General features: G+C 32.5%; 1 protein-coding gene and 1 long non-coding RNA gene across 2 annotated transcripts in view; both read right to left on the bottom strand.

The window, feature by feature from the left end:
• The window catches only part of LOC117687390 (talin-1), a 111,571-nt gene that overhangs the window by 43,364 nt on the left and 53,954 nt on the right, over nucleotides 1-14,253 (bottom strand). The gene's annotated exons all lie outside the window — the stretch shown is intronic.
• LOC136273007 (uncharacterized) overlaps nucleotides 1-14,253 on the bottom strand; it is a 34,108-nt gene that overhangs the window by 16,301 nt on the left and 3,554 nt on the right. The window contains exon 3 of the long non-coding RNA XR_010711129.1: nucleotides 13,730-13,849. This is a non-coding gene — a long non-coding RNA (uncharacterized lncRNA). The remainder of the gene's footprint in view (nucleotides 1-13,729; nucleotides 13,850-14,253) is intronic.

Here is a 14,253-nt window from a genome sequence, read left to right as displayed (position 1 = left end):
AGGACGAAAACTTTCAAACTCTTTTAAAGGGCAATGATTTGATATTCTTGTGTGAAACCTGGCTAGCGATAATGATTTTGAACTGTGTGAGTTTGACGTTTTCCCGCCAATACAGAGAAGTAAATGTAAAGGGGATAGGTTAATACTTGCTAGCAAAACGTGGCTTAAGTCATTTATCACTGTATCCGAGGTTCTATTCGATAGCATTATTTGGCTAAAGCTTGACAAACGATTATTTGACACTGGTAAGGACCTCTGTATTGCCTTCACATACATACCACTCGAGGGAAGCGTCTTCCACTCTGCTTACAATATAGAGATTTTTGATATTCTAGAAGACAGTGTTGCGAAATATATCTTTCGCGGAAATGTACCTATTATGGTTGACTGGAATAGCAGGTGTGGAATTGCAGCAGATTTCATTGAATCTACTATTATTGATAAAACTTTACATAGTCATATACTAAGTGTCCTAAGTTATATCCCTGATGAAGAAATTACAAAACGCAGAACAGAAGATAAGAATACTATTAACTCCCATGGACGTGCCCTAATCTCTTTATGTAAGTCAACGCAGTTGAGAATCTTGAATGGTCGGTCTAGTGATGATAAAACAGGAAAAGTGACCTTATGTAACTCGAGAGGCACCAGTCTTATAGATTACTAGACTTTGACCCGTGCGTGCACGGGTTAACATTGCATATGATATTGAACATTTATAAAATAGATTCATCGACACACCGTATTGTTGACCTTAACAGAACCAAGCGTTAAGCCTGTAATAATGCTATTTATTTCACTACCCTCTGCTTAATTAAAATAATCTAACTGTGTCTGAGAACAGGCCTTCATCGCAGTTAAAATGCCTCCCATATAACCGTAATGTAGTAGGAAATTGCAGAATCGATCCAAAACGATTTTTTTTTATAACAAACCATTTTGAGACTGTAAATACCTTTCATCTAAATATTTTATTCAAATTATTGAATAATTCAATTCTTTTTCACCAACGTTTTTTTTTTACCAGAATATATAAAGCAAATTTCCAATAACAATTTACACGTATTTGTAGTATTGTTTCTGAGTTCATCCATGCAAATGTGATATTGTGGGAACGTAAACTAAAACGGCTCCCGTGATTTAGCGTTAATGCAATGCGCATGCGCAATATTGTAAAAGAAAAAAAATCCAGATGATTTCCGGAATTTTTAAAGCAATTTTCGTTGATTTTTAATAAGCAAAGCTTGATTGAGAAAAAATTAAAACAAATTGGTAATATTAAAGTACCAATAATGTTTAAAATATATGAAACAGAAGACAGTACTCTTCCGATTAATCGGTATAAAAGGCGAAAAATTCGAGTCTATTATTTTAATATAGTAGTATAGATGTACTAATTGAAAATGCTCTTTTACGAAGGGAAACTTGTAACTTTCGTGTTGGTGACTTTAATTTATATTCTGACCATGCGCCTATTTACCTCACAGTAAAAACGAAAGAAAACAATAATAAACAGCATAATATACTTCAAACCCCTGTGGAAAAAACTACAAAAGTATTATGGAACCCGGATGCTATTGGCGAAATAAAAAAACGACTAGACCATAGTTCACCAAATATAATCGCTTCTGATATAGACGAATCTCCAGAAGGTATCAACATCTCCGCGACAAATTTTTCCAGCGCAATACTAGACACTTTCAGTGAGTTCTGTGAAAAGGAAATAACATATAACCAAAACAGCGTACGCGGTTCCAAACAAAATTCCAAGTCAAACACCAACTCAGAACACAAATCATGGTTCGATGATCGATGCAAGGCCCTATATCAGGATTACAGAAAGTCTTTGTCAACATTCAACACATCTAGAACGTCGGAAAACCATGATAAACTCGCTGCTGCCAAAAAGAAATACAAAACCGTCGAAACTCGTCTTGAACGTATATACCAAAGACATGAGGGAAATCAACTGGGGTTACTCCGCCGATCCAACCCAAAGTCATTCTTCCGTGTATTTAAAGGTGCAAAAAAGAGAAATAATACAACGCTCTCGACATTAGACTTTTATGAACACTTCAAAAATATTGCGATCAACCAAACTGATTATGAAGACCCCGGACCCGAATTTACCGAACCCCCGATATTTCCACAACTTGACCCTCCATGTACAATTGATGAAATAAACAAAGCAATTGCTGATTCAAAATTAGATAAGTCTGCAGGTTTTGATAATGTACTTAATGAATTTTTCAAAAGTTTTTCAAATGTATTTTCACCTCTTTTGACAAAACTGTTCAATGCCATTTTGAATGCCGGTTGTTACCCAACTGTTTGGTCACAAGGAATAATTGTCCCTATTCATAAAAAAGGTGATGTAAATAACCCATACAATTATCGGGGGATAACTTTATTAAGTCATATTTCAGAATTATTCACATTATCTTGAATAAACGTCTGTTGTTGTGGAGTGAGGAAAATAATGTAGTAAGTGACACACAGTTTGGGTTTAAACCTGGATCAGGGACAAGAGATGCTATTATTGTCTTACACTCATTAATAAGCAAAACGTTGAATGACAAGAAACGTTTGTACTGTTGTTTTGTTGACTTTAAAAAGGCGTTCGACAGCATTCAACACAATAAACTATGGCATGAATTGGTTAAAGCTGGTATTAATGGAAAATTGTTTAATATTATTAGATCTATGTATAATGACATCAGAAGCTGTGAGAAAGTTAATGGGTCAATTTTCTGAATATTTTCCTTTACAGTCAGGTCTTATACAAAGTGATGCAATCTCACCCATGTTGTTTTTATTATTTATTAATGAACTAGAAAATGAATTACTTTCAAACTGTTGTCAAAGCATTGAGCTTCAAGATTTGAATCTATTTTTACTTTTGTATGCTGACGATACTGTGTTATTTTCAGAAAGTGTGGAAGGGCTTCAAAAAATGTTAGATACACAAAAAGCGTATGCAGATAGTTGGAAGCTAGAGGTAAATGTTAGCAAAACAAAAATGGTTGTTTTTCGAAATGGTGGAAAAATTAAAAGCTCTGAAAAATGTTTTTTTATGATAACACAGAGCTCGAAAATGTTGACGTATTTACTTATCTTGGTGTTAATTTCAAGTATAATGGCAAATTTGACTCTACTCAAAACTCAATACAAGCAAAAACATGTTTGTTTTTACTGTTGAAAAGGGTTAAAGAAAATAGTCTAAATGTTGAGACCACGCTCTCTTTATTTGATACATATTTTAGTTCTGTTCTGAACTATGGGTGTGAAACTTGGAGTTTTCATAAAGCCCCACAAGTTGAAAAAAATACATATTGATTTTTTGAAAAGAATTATGTCGCTTCGAAAATCTACCAATAATTTTATGGTTTACTTTGAATTTGGTAGATATCCTTTGTATGTACAAAGAAAACTTCGTATTTTGAAATACTGGTGTAGCTTGCTGACAACAAATAATTGTATACTTCAGAACTGTTATAAGGAATTGTTATATAAATATGAAAAACAACAGCAAAAATGTAAAAACTGGGTAAGTCTTGTTAGAAATGAACTTTATTATCTGGGACTTGGAAATTTTTGAGAACAACAAGAAGTTACTAATGTTAAACAATTTGTTCTACTAGTTGAACAGCGCCTTACGGACGCGTTCATACAGAATTGTTATAGTGTTTTTGAAAATTCTTTAAAATGTATAGTGTACAAGGAAATAGCTTCACATTTTTGTTTACAGAAATATCTTTTGAAACGGCTGTCACATAAAGAAAAGTCTCTGTTATGTAAATATAGAATATCAGCGCATTCCTTAAACGTTTAAAATGGAAGGTATAAAAACATACCTAGAAATGACCGTAAATGTACTTTGTTTAATTCTCAATAGATAGTGGACGAATTTCATTTTGCTCTGATATGTCCTGCTTTTTCGAATATTCGAGATAAAAAAATTAAACCTTACTACTATAAGAAACCTTCCTTTTTAAAATTTATACAGTTGTTTAGTTATGATAATTTAGCAGCGGCTGTGTCAACATCAATCTTCTCAACCAAATATAAATACACTAACACTCACGTTTTGCAAAATGATTAAGGTGGCGGTCGCTAGATAAATTATGTGGCGGCCGCCAGATAAATTATGCGGCGGCCGCCAGATATTAAGTCGCGGCCGCCAGATATATAAGTGGCGGTCGCCAGAAAATTATGTGGCGGCCGTCTGATAATAAAATGCGGCCGCCAAATAACTATCTGGCGGCCGCCAGATGAAATATTTTTAATTTCCTACGTGGCACAAACGAGCTTCCGTACGATTTATCATGCATTTTTGTATGTATCTATTGTCATGCATTGCGAAGGTGTTTTAGTGTTGGGTAGTATACATGTACATTGTACTTACTGTACATGTATAAACGTATAAATGGTTAGCTAAACTAAACACCACATTCATGCTATCCTTATTGTTTCTTTTTTAAAAATTTAATTCAACTCATTGCTGTTGTAGCTTGCGTCAATCCTTTCATTATTTTTTATGTGTATAACTTTTTTTTATCGAGTTGTTCAGTATTAAAAAATGAAGAAAACCTATTAGCAGGCAATGACAATATTTATTTCAGCCATTTTACAAGTGCTTTGACTTTCGGTGGGATGTAACGATCTATAGTTTGCTCATCTAAACAAGCTGTCAAATATTGATATCCATTTTATCTGATTAGTTACGAAAAGCTCATTATTTGTTCAAACGCTTTTTTATATCTTTAACATCAAACATTTAAACTTTTCATTCTTCTTCTTATGCATAATCTAAAACTTCTTGAAGCGCCTCTATAATCAATTTACTGTCATTTTTAAAAAACTTCAATGACGTCACCTATTGTATTTTGTCAACGTTTATTTTCACTATTCAATCAACAGTGATTAGTTATATACATATCCAACTGATGGGCAGTTTGATATTTTTAATATCCAACCGCCCGTCGTTGGATATTCAAATATCCAACAGTGCATAAAACAAATAAAAATGACAAAATGTTAAAACATGTATTTCCAACATATATCCAAATTTATATTCGTGTCTTTTCCCGGTAGTGTAGACCTCTAGATCTATATACATTAAATGTACTTTGCGTTAAAAAATTCATCATCTACATTTAAGTCTGCTCAGTACAGCGGAATGGTTTACTATAAGATGCGCACCTGTTCACTCGTCCATGAATGAAAGGTGTGTTTGGTTAGGCTATTGTGTATGGTACTATTGAAATCTCAAATGAGCTTGATGCTTTTGTATTACAGCACAGTTGGATATATGAATGGGTCAATGCTTCTTGGAGGTTCAATGGGGGGAATTTTTTAAAGTAAGATAAAGAACTCGATAGTGTTGAATAGTTTAGAGAAAACATCCCCTCCTCGGGCCTTCGGCCCTCGGAGGGAATGTTTTCTCTAAACTATTCAACGCTATCTCGTTATTTATCCATTACATCGTACCTCGTTTTTTAGCTAGATAAAACATAAATCAAAGTCCAATTAAATCAAAATCGCTATTGAGATACAATGATAAACATTACAAATTAAGGTTAGAATTAAATAAATACAAATTTCTTCCATTGAACATGATACTGTAACATCATGTTCGCACTATAGACCCTCGCTGCAGAACAAAATTCAATTTCGTGCATTTTATATGTATGTAACATTGTAGAAAAAGAACAACACATAGTATTACATTCTTCTATCTTTATTGAAATGTTAACAATTGCCTGCATCAAGTCAACTAACCATCTTTGTATGATGTTCGTATCTAAATCACAACCGGAAATAAACATCTTTTGTTTTCTATAATAATCGTTGGTTATGCGTGCGATCGATGTAGCAGCCGTGACTTTCAAAATCAGAGAGTTCATTTTTTTGTTTTGTTTTCTTACAAATGTTGACGCTGTTTTAAAAAAAAATATGCACCCCTAGATTAAGTCGGACAAGTGTCGTTGCGTTCAATGCATTCATATCAGATCAGACTAGAGTCAAACTGTTCACAGTCCAAGCTCTCGTTAAAACAGCTGTAGATGAACAATTTGATAAATGATCATAAAATACAAGAAAAAATGCTTTGATTATGAGAAATGATTGAACGATATTTTCTCTTTAAAGTTAAATTTTCAAAACCCTATAAAAAGGTACATGTATATCAGATAAACACTTGCGTTTTTCATTTCAAATTTACTTTTATTATTAAATAAATACTTTTTAAAAATTCTATTTAGAATACTACGAGTAAAACAGGTGCGCTAAACGTCAATAATTCAATTTGACGCGAAAGCCCCGCATTACATTATAACGTCATATAAGACTATGTGCGGTTTTATGCATTTTTTGCCCCCAAAATCAAAGTTTTAGAAAAGGATTTTAAAATAAGATTAAAGGAAGTTAAAATCATATTGGAAATAAGGGTGTAAAAGCTTGACGTCATAATGTAGAAATGACGTCATAAACATTGCATTATTTTGATAAATTGATGTTTTGTAGCAAAATATGGGTGTTTCCGATGGTTTTTCGACTGGGAAACATCGAGTGCAGGCTTGCTCAAGTACCATTTTTTAGTATAATGTGTATACCTATCTGAAGAAAAACATATGTTAAAATCGCACTTGAGCAGATCTGCGCTCTATACTTCCGAATGCAAAATATAGAGCAAAAATGAGATTATTTTCATTTGTTTGAAAATTTGCGGGAATTATGTCATTTAGGTGACGTCATAGATAAACAGCAAATAAGCAATGATGACTAAAATCAAGATTAAAGTTGTAGGCATCCTCTATACAATGATTTGTACAGATTTTGTTTTTATACGATACTATTTAAAAATTGGTTGAAATCGGGGGCAGATATTTGACCATACCGCACATAGTCCTTTTGTAACGTCATATACCAGTGACGTTAAATATTTGGCAATTCAGATATTTACGTTGGCAGCGAAAGGGTGTAAATTTTCTTTAATTAGGGCCTATATCATTCCTATTTTACAATGGAATTCGATAATTTCTTTTCAAGTAAAATTGGGATTAGGCAAATGTTGGTACCTCATTTCCTTTAAGAAAACGCTCATGACAATCGCGATACATTAGAGGAATTGACTTTTAAATGACCCTTGTAGTTTAATATTCTATTTCTAAAATGATAAACTAAAGTCTATAGATGCATTAAATATACATATTTGTTTAAGAGAAAGCAGTATGACTTTATTTTCATGGATTAACACATTTTTTTTGGGAGTTGATTTTAATCAACTCCCATCTGCAGTTACTCAGGCAAAAAGGAAGTGAAACAGTGTTTGGACACAATTAACACAAATTATCACACTGACAAGACTCAGTACTTGAATATAATCGATAAATTCAATGAAATGTATTCAGAAGCAGGTGGTCCTCTCCTAAGCAACTTTGTACAGAACATGATTCATATGGGCTTTTCCGTCTATAGTTCTGATTTTTTGTCGAAGCCCGAGAATTTATATTCATTAGGCAAAAAATATGCGTAATAATTAAAAGATATCTCATAAGCTATTTGCCATTCGAAATTACATATTGTTGATTTTTAAGATATTTGATAATCTATTAAATCAACTCCCAACAGTACTTCACTACTTTGACATATATTTTAGTTCCACGTGTAGATCTCAAGATAAATACATGTAAAGAATATACCCCTTTCCGCCATGTGCAATATAAACTGGAAATTCGACTACTGCGGAATAAACATTAATAGTTTAACTTTATATCTTATTATTTGACGATTAAAACTGAATGACATACCGGTAATTATCATACAAAATGTTTGAACTGCCGTTTACATAATAGACCCAACCAATCTAAAAATAAAATATGTCAAAATTCATTTAACATCAAGATATGGATTTTCAACTAAGCGATTAACAAATTTTGTCTTGTTATTCCTAGACAGTTTTCCCAGTTTACGAATGCATGCACGGAACTCGATTTTAATTCGGAAGAGAGGCTGTTATCGAGGAGGGGAGGGGAGGGGGGCTCCAAAGTTTATTTTCAGTAACTTAACTACTCTAATTTGACAGGTTTGAATTGTCCAGAGTTTATGACCAGAACCACCAGGGCCCTCTATACCTGTAGATCTGTGCATTTAATGCATTACATTAAATCACTTAAAGGTTTGTTTGCCGTTTTTAACGCCATTTTTGCGATGTTGAAAACAGAACCCAAATTTTTTTATGCACATAAAAGAGAATGTGATAGAAAATCATATATGCTGTTTTTAACGCCATTTTTGCGATGTTGAAAACGGAACCCAAATTTTTTATGCACATAAAAGAGAATGTGATAGAAAATCATATATGCCGTTTTAACGCCATTTTTGCGATGTTAAAAACCAAACCCAAATTTTGCCAGCATGACTAGATACATAAAATGTTTTTTTTTATAGAAAATCCTACAAATGAATAACGGTGATTTACCTATGCACATTCGTAAACGATTAACGTTTGAGGTACATTTGCGCATGTGCACGGGAATAATTTTTCACATATAGAAAAATATTCTTTTATGGAAATGGCTACACAATTTTTTTGGGAATTATGGAAACAATTATAGGAGAACATTGATAAGAATACCGGGTTGTAGGACTCTGAAGATTGGCGCTAAGTATCAACATGTCGTTGTGTACTTGTTTAGATTACCCTTGAACATATTAACTGCAAAGTTAAATCTTGGAGGCAAATTATTAACCTCTTCAGCTATGTACTCAACTCTCTCTCTCTCTCTCTCTCTCTCTCTCTCTCTCTCTCTTCGCTATTTCGTTCTTTCCGTCTCTGGCTATGTTTCTGTGTGTATTTCTCTCTTTTTTTTCTTTCTCTCTCTCCTCTAGAAATACACATATTGGTGACGAAAGACCCCCAATTTTACTTAAAATTATTGTTCCCATACCGGTTTTCACCGGAGGGGACTGTAGCTTTCCTCTGCGTCCCTCAGTCCGTCTTTTCGTCCGTCCGTCCGTCCGTCCGTCTGTCTGCCCCGATTCAGTTTTCCACATTTTTTTTCTTGATGCGTTTGAGGAATGATATGAAATTTGCTGAACAGCTTCAAAATCTCAAAATAAATATCAAGTTTACACTTTTGTAGCGTCGGGTTGACACATTTTCGATAAAAATTAATTGTTTATATTCAATTTTTTAATGTTTGGGTTCGTTATCGGGTTCGATGTGTGTTGAACAAATGAGGAAAGTATGTAGTCAGTAATAATATCGTGCATTACTTGGACCATTCCTTTTTTTATTGTTTGTAACAAACAAATAAGTTCTGTAAAATAGTGTCATGCATTGTATTGTAAATATAATCGACAGGGTTATTGTATTATTACAATCGGGTTCGTTTCGGGTTGGTCTGTTGAATCCGGGTACAGAAGACGGTAAGAAATGATATTCTGCATAACAGTGCATTATTTTCTCAGATTTCTACAAACCGGTATGGGACGTGTATTATTTATGTAATACTATCAGAATGATTGTTTAACATGTTCTCTCCTATTATTTATGTAATACTATCAGAATGATTGTTTAACATGTTCTCTCTTATTATTTATGTAATACTATTGTAATGATTGTTTAACATGTCCTCTCCTATTATTTATGTAATACTATTGTAATGATTGTTTAACATGTTCTCTCCTATTATTTATGTAATACTATCAGAATGATTGTTTAACATGTTCTCTCTTATTATTTATGTAATACTCTCAGAATGATTGTTTAACATGTCCTCTCTTATTATTGATGTAATACTATTAGAATGATTGTTTAACATGTTCTCTCTTATTATTTATGTAATACTATCAGAATGATTGTTTAACATGTCCTCTCTTATTATTGATGTAATACTATTAGAATGATTGTTTAACATGTTCTCTCTTATTATTTATGTAATACTATCAGAATGATTGTTTAACATGCTCTCTCTTATTATTTATGTAATACTATCAGAATGATTGTTTAACATGTCCTCTCCTATTATTTATGTAATACTCTCAGAATGATTGTTTAACATGTCCTCTCTTATTATTTATGTAATACTATTAGAATGATTGTTTAACATGTTCTCTCTTATTATTTATGTAATACTATCAGAATGATTGTTTAACATGTTCTCTCTTATTATTTATGTAATACTCTTAGAATGATTGTTTAACATGTTCTCTCTTATTATTTATGTAATACTATTAGAATGATTGTTTAACATGTTCTCTCTTATTATTTATGTAATACTATTGTAATGATTGTTTAACATGTTCTCTCTTATTATTTATGTAATACTATTAGAATGATTGTTTAACATGTCCTCTCTTATTATTTATGTAATACTATTAGAATGATTGTTTAACATGTCCTCTCTTATTATTTATGTAATACTATCAGAATGATTGTTTAACATGTTCTCTCTTATTATTTATGTAATACTATCAGAATGATTGTTTAACATGTTCTCTCTTATTATTTATGTAATACTATCAGAATGATTGTTTAACATGTCCTCTCTTATTATTTATGTAATACTATTAGAATGATTGTTTAACATGTCCTCTCTTATTATTTATGTAATACTATCAGAATAATTGCTAAACATGTTCTCCCTTATTATTTATGTAATACTATCAGAATGATTGTTTAACATGTTCTCTCTTATTATCTATGTAATACTATCAGAATGATTGTTTAACATGTCCTCTCTTATTATTTATGTAATACTATCAGAATGATTGTTTAACATGTTCTCTCTTATTATCTATGTAATACTATCAGAATGATTGTTTAACATGTCCTCTCTTATTATTTATGTAATACTATCAGAATGATTGTTTAACATGTCCTCTCTTATTATTTATGTAATACTATCAAAATGTTTGTTTAACATGTTCTCTCTTATTATTGATGTAATACTATCAGAATGATTGTTTAACATGTTCTCTCTTATTATTTATGTAATACTATCAGAATGATTGTTTAACATGTTCTCTCTTATTATTTATGTAATACTCTCAGAATGATTGTTTAACATGTCCTCTCTTATTATTTATGTAATACTATTAGAATGATTGTTTAACATGTTCTCTCCTATTATTTATGTAATACTATCAGAATGATTGTTTAACATGTTCTCTCTTATTAGTCCCCTACCGGTTTCACTGGAGGGGACTATAGCTCAGTCCGTCGGCGTCCGTCAGTCCGTCTGTCTGTCTGTCCGTCCGTCCGTCCGTCCGTCCGTCTGTCTGTCTGTCTGTCCGTCCGTCTGTCTGTCTCACTTCAGTTTTTCGTTGTTTTTTTCTGCATGCGTTTGACGAATGATGTGAAACTTGCTGAGCAGCTTCAAAATATCAAACAGCAGACCAAGTTTATACTTTTGTAGCGAATAGTCAACATAATTTCCAGAAATTTAATTTTTTCACTCCAAATTGTTTAATGATCTGGTTCATTGTCGGTGTGTACTAAATGAACGAGGACATTATGTGGCCAGTAAAATAATAAATACTATCGTGCATTATTTGTTTTATTACATCTATCATTTCTAATAACAAACAAATAAGTTCTGTAAAATGGTGTCAAGTATTGTGTAAATTTTAACGGCAGGGTTTTATCATTATTATTATTACAATCGGGTTCGTTATCGGGTTTGGCTGTTGAATGAGATATATAGACTAACGTTAGACTTCTGTGTTTGCTTTGCTTCAAATATGTATTTTTTAAATGGATTTTTGAGATTGTTTGCTGTTAATTATAATCATTTTTCATACTTTACAATTACTACATTTATGATTGGGGCTATTTAAAATACAGGGTCTCAAACTTTTGTCATTCTCAATCAAAGGGGTTAACGGTAGGGGACGTGTATTGCTTATGCAATACTCTCAGAATGCTTGTTATTTATGTAATACTATCAGAATGATTGTTTAACATGTCCTCTCTTATTATTTATTTATTTACTTCTTCTCAGGTGATACGTTACATGACTGGCTTTAATCGAATTGGAACTTTTTGGTTTTTTCATGTTCAACAATCAGCATTAATTAATTAATTTCTGATCTCATGCAATTCAGTACAAAAGAAGAATGTGCAGCAGTTTTTAAATTGAAATTCGAGGACGCTGCAAACATCTTAGTTAGCTGCTCACGACAAAACTTTGACCCGGCGAGTTCACTTCTTAGTCATGCTATCCAGAAACACTCTATATTAGCAGCATTACTATTTTCTTTATTAAAAATGTTACCATGTCAACCAGTCACTCAACAATGCTTAACGTTTATTCATTCACTACGCATCTCAATCGTGCATAACTTGTTCATGTAAACACAGCTCACCTTGTCCATAAGGGTGTGTGTACAGCACATTACGTTGATTCAATTGACACCGTATACATTGTTTGCCTTTTTTTTTACCAATCTAATAGCATCAGGGAGAAAATGAACCTCGAACAGTTAAGTTCAACAAAAAAGTTTCAATGACTAAATAACGATAACTCTAGTACTGATAATTAAAATGTTCACTGTGTTTAGTTTGTTGATTGTAAATTAAGGCTTCCATTAAATTTATGTTTTCTTTTAATTCTAATCAATAACCAGGGAAGTATATGATGAAGAAGATTTAACTGTATTTGCTTCCAGGCACATCTTTCCGTATCAAAGATGAATGCTCCAATCATTATCAACCGTGTGAAGTTTATTTTTTAATTTATGGATAATAGATTTCCTGAAATATTTAGACAAAATATAAACAACAGTTGTATGTCGACGGACTGCTTTGTCGAAGGATCTTGCTACCACCTTTTATAATTTGACATGGTACATTGTTTGTCCTGACTTACTTTTATATTCAAACATTTGGTCTTTTATTTAAAAATGGCAAATACTTCCTGTATATTTGTAACTGATTTTTTTATTACTGTGTTCAACCTATAGTAAGTATAAACAGTTTTATAAGATAATAACACATTACATACATGCATTATCACCCTATATAATTTTTTATTAACCACTATACCACGTACTCTACACGTACTCAACAGCACCCCCCCTTTTTTTAAGAAGAAAATCACACCCACAAAACGGATTCGAGTAATTATGAATTGATGGAAAGACAGCCTATTCAATGGCATGTACGTCTTATAGACCAGTCTATTCAATGGCATGTGCGTCTTATAGACCAGTCTATTCAATGGCATGTACGTCTTATAGACCAGTCTATTCAATGGCATGTACGTCTTATAGACTACCTTATATAGTTTGACATGATAAATTGTATGGAGTGACTTACTTTAATGTTACGTGTGTCTGTATCATGTCTATGTGACCTACCCAATGATATGTACACCTAATAGACTACCTTATACATGTATAATTTGACATGATAAATTGTTTGGAGTGACTTACTTTAATGTTACTTGTGTCTGTATAATGTCTATGTGACCTACTCAATGGCATTTACGTCTTATAGACCAGTCTTTTCAATGGCATGTACGTCTTACAGACTGCCTTATATAATTTGACATGGTATATAGTTTGGAGTGACTTACTTTAATGTTACTTGTGTCTGTATCATGTCTATGTGACCTACTCAATGGCATGTACTTCTAATAGACTGCATTATGTAATGCGATATGATACATCTAATCGACTACCTTATATAGTTTGACATGGTACATAGTTTGTCGTGACTTACTTTTATATTCCGTGTGTCGTATAATGTAATCTGTAGTTCCGCTCTACTTCTCGGAAGCTATGGATGGTAGTTTTTTCCCTTAACACCCGATTTAGCACGCGAAAAGCAGAACTCTGTAGTCTATAATGAATAAAAAGAGAAACTGGAATATCAAGAAAACTAGTAAACAAACGACATGTTCTCTCATATACTTAACGCTATTTCTATATCCCCACCTTCATAAAGCCCCCACCCCCCCCCCCCCACCACCACCACCACCGCCAAAACAAGACTTCACTTCAATTCAAAGTTCACATTTTTTAAAACAAGACATTTTTTAATCAAATCAAAGTTACATATAATAATCAATATCTTACCCAATGATGACAAACCTATTTTTTTTGTCAGATTATTAAAATATCCGGCCTGTAATAATGCATATGAAACCTGCAGTCAGGTGTACCTGAATGTATGCAGAATTTGTCGGGCTGACATCCAACACCCAACAATAGAAGTGTAACCTGATTGGTTGGTTTGCTGTATAG

This window comes from Magallana gigas, chromosome 1, assembly GCF_963853765.1.
Source record: "Magallana gigas chromosome 1, xbMagGiga1.1, whole genome shotgun sequence".
Lineage (NCBI taxonomy): Eukaryota > Metazoa > Mollusca > Bivalvia > Ostreida > Ostreidae > Magallana > Magallana gigas.
The sequence above is the reverse complement of the archived record's forward strand: the minus strand, read 5'-3'. Positions and strand labels throughout refer to the sequence as shown.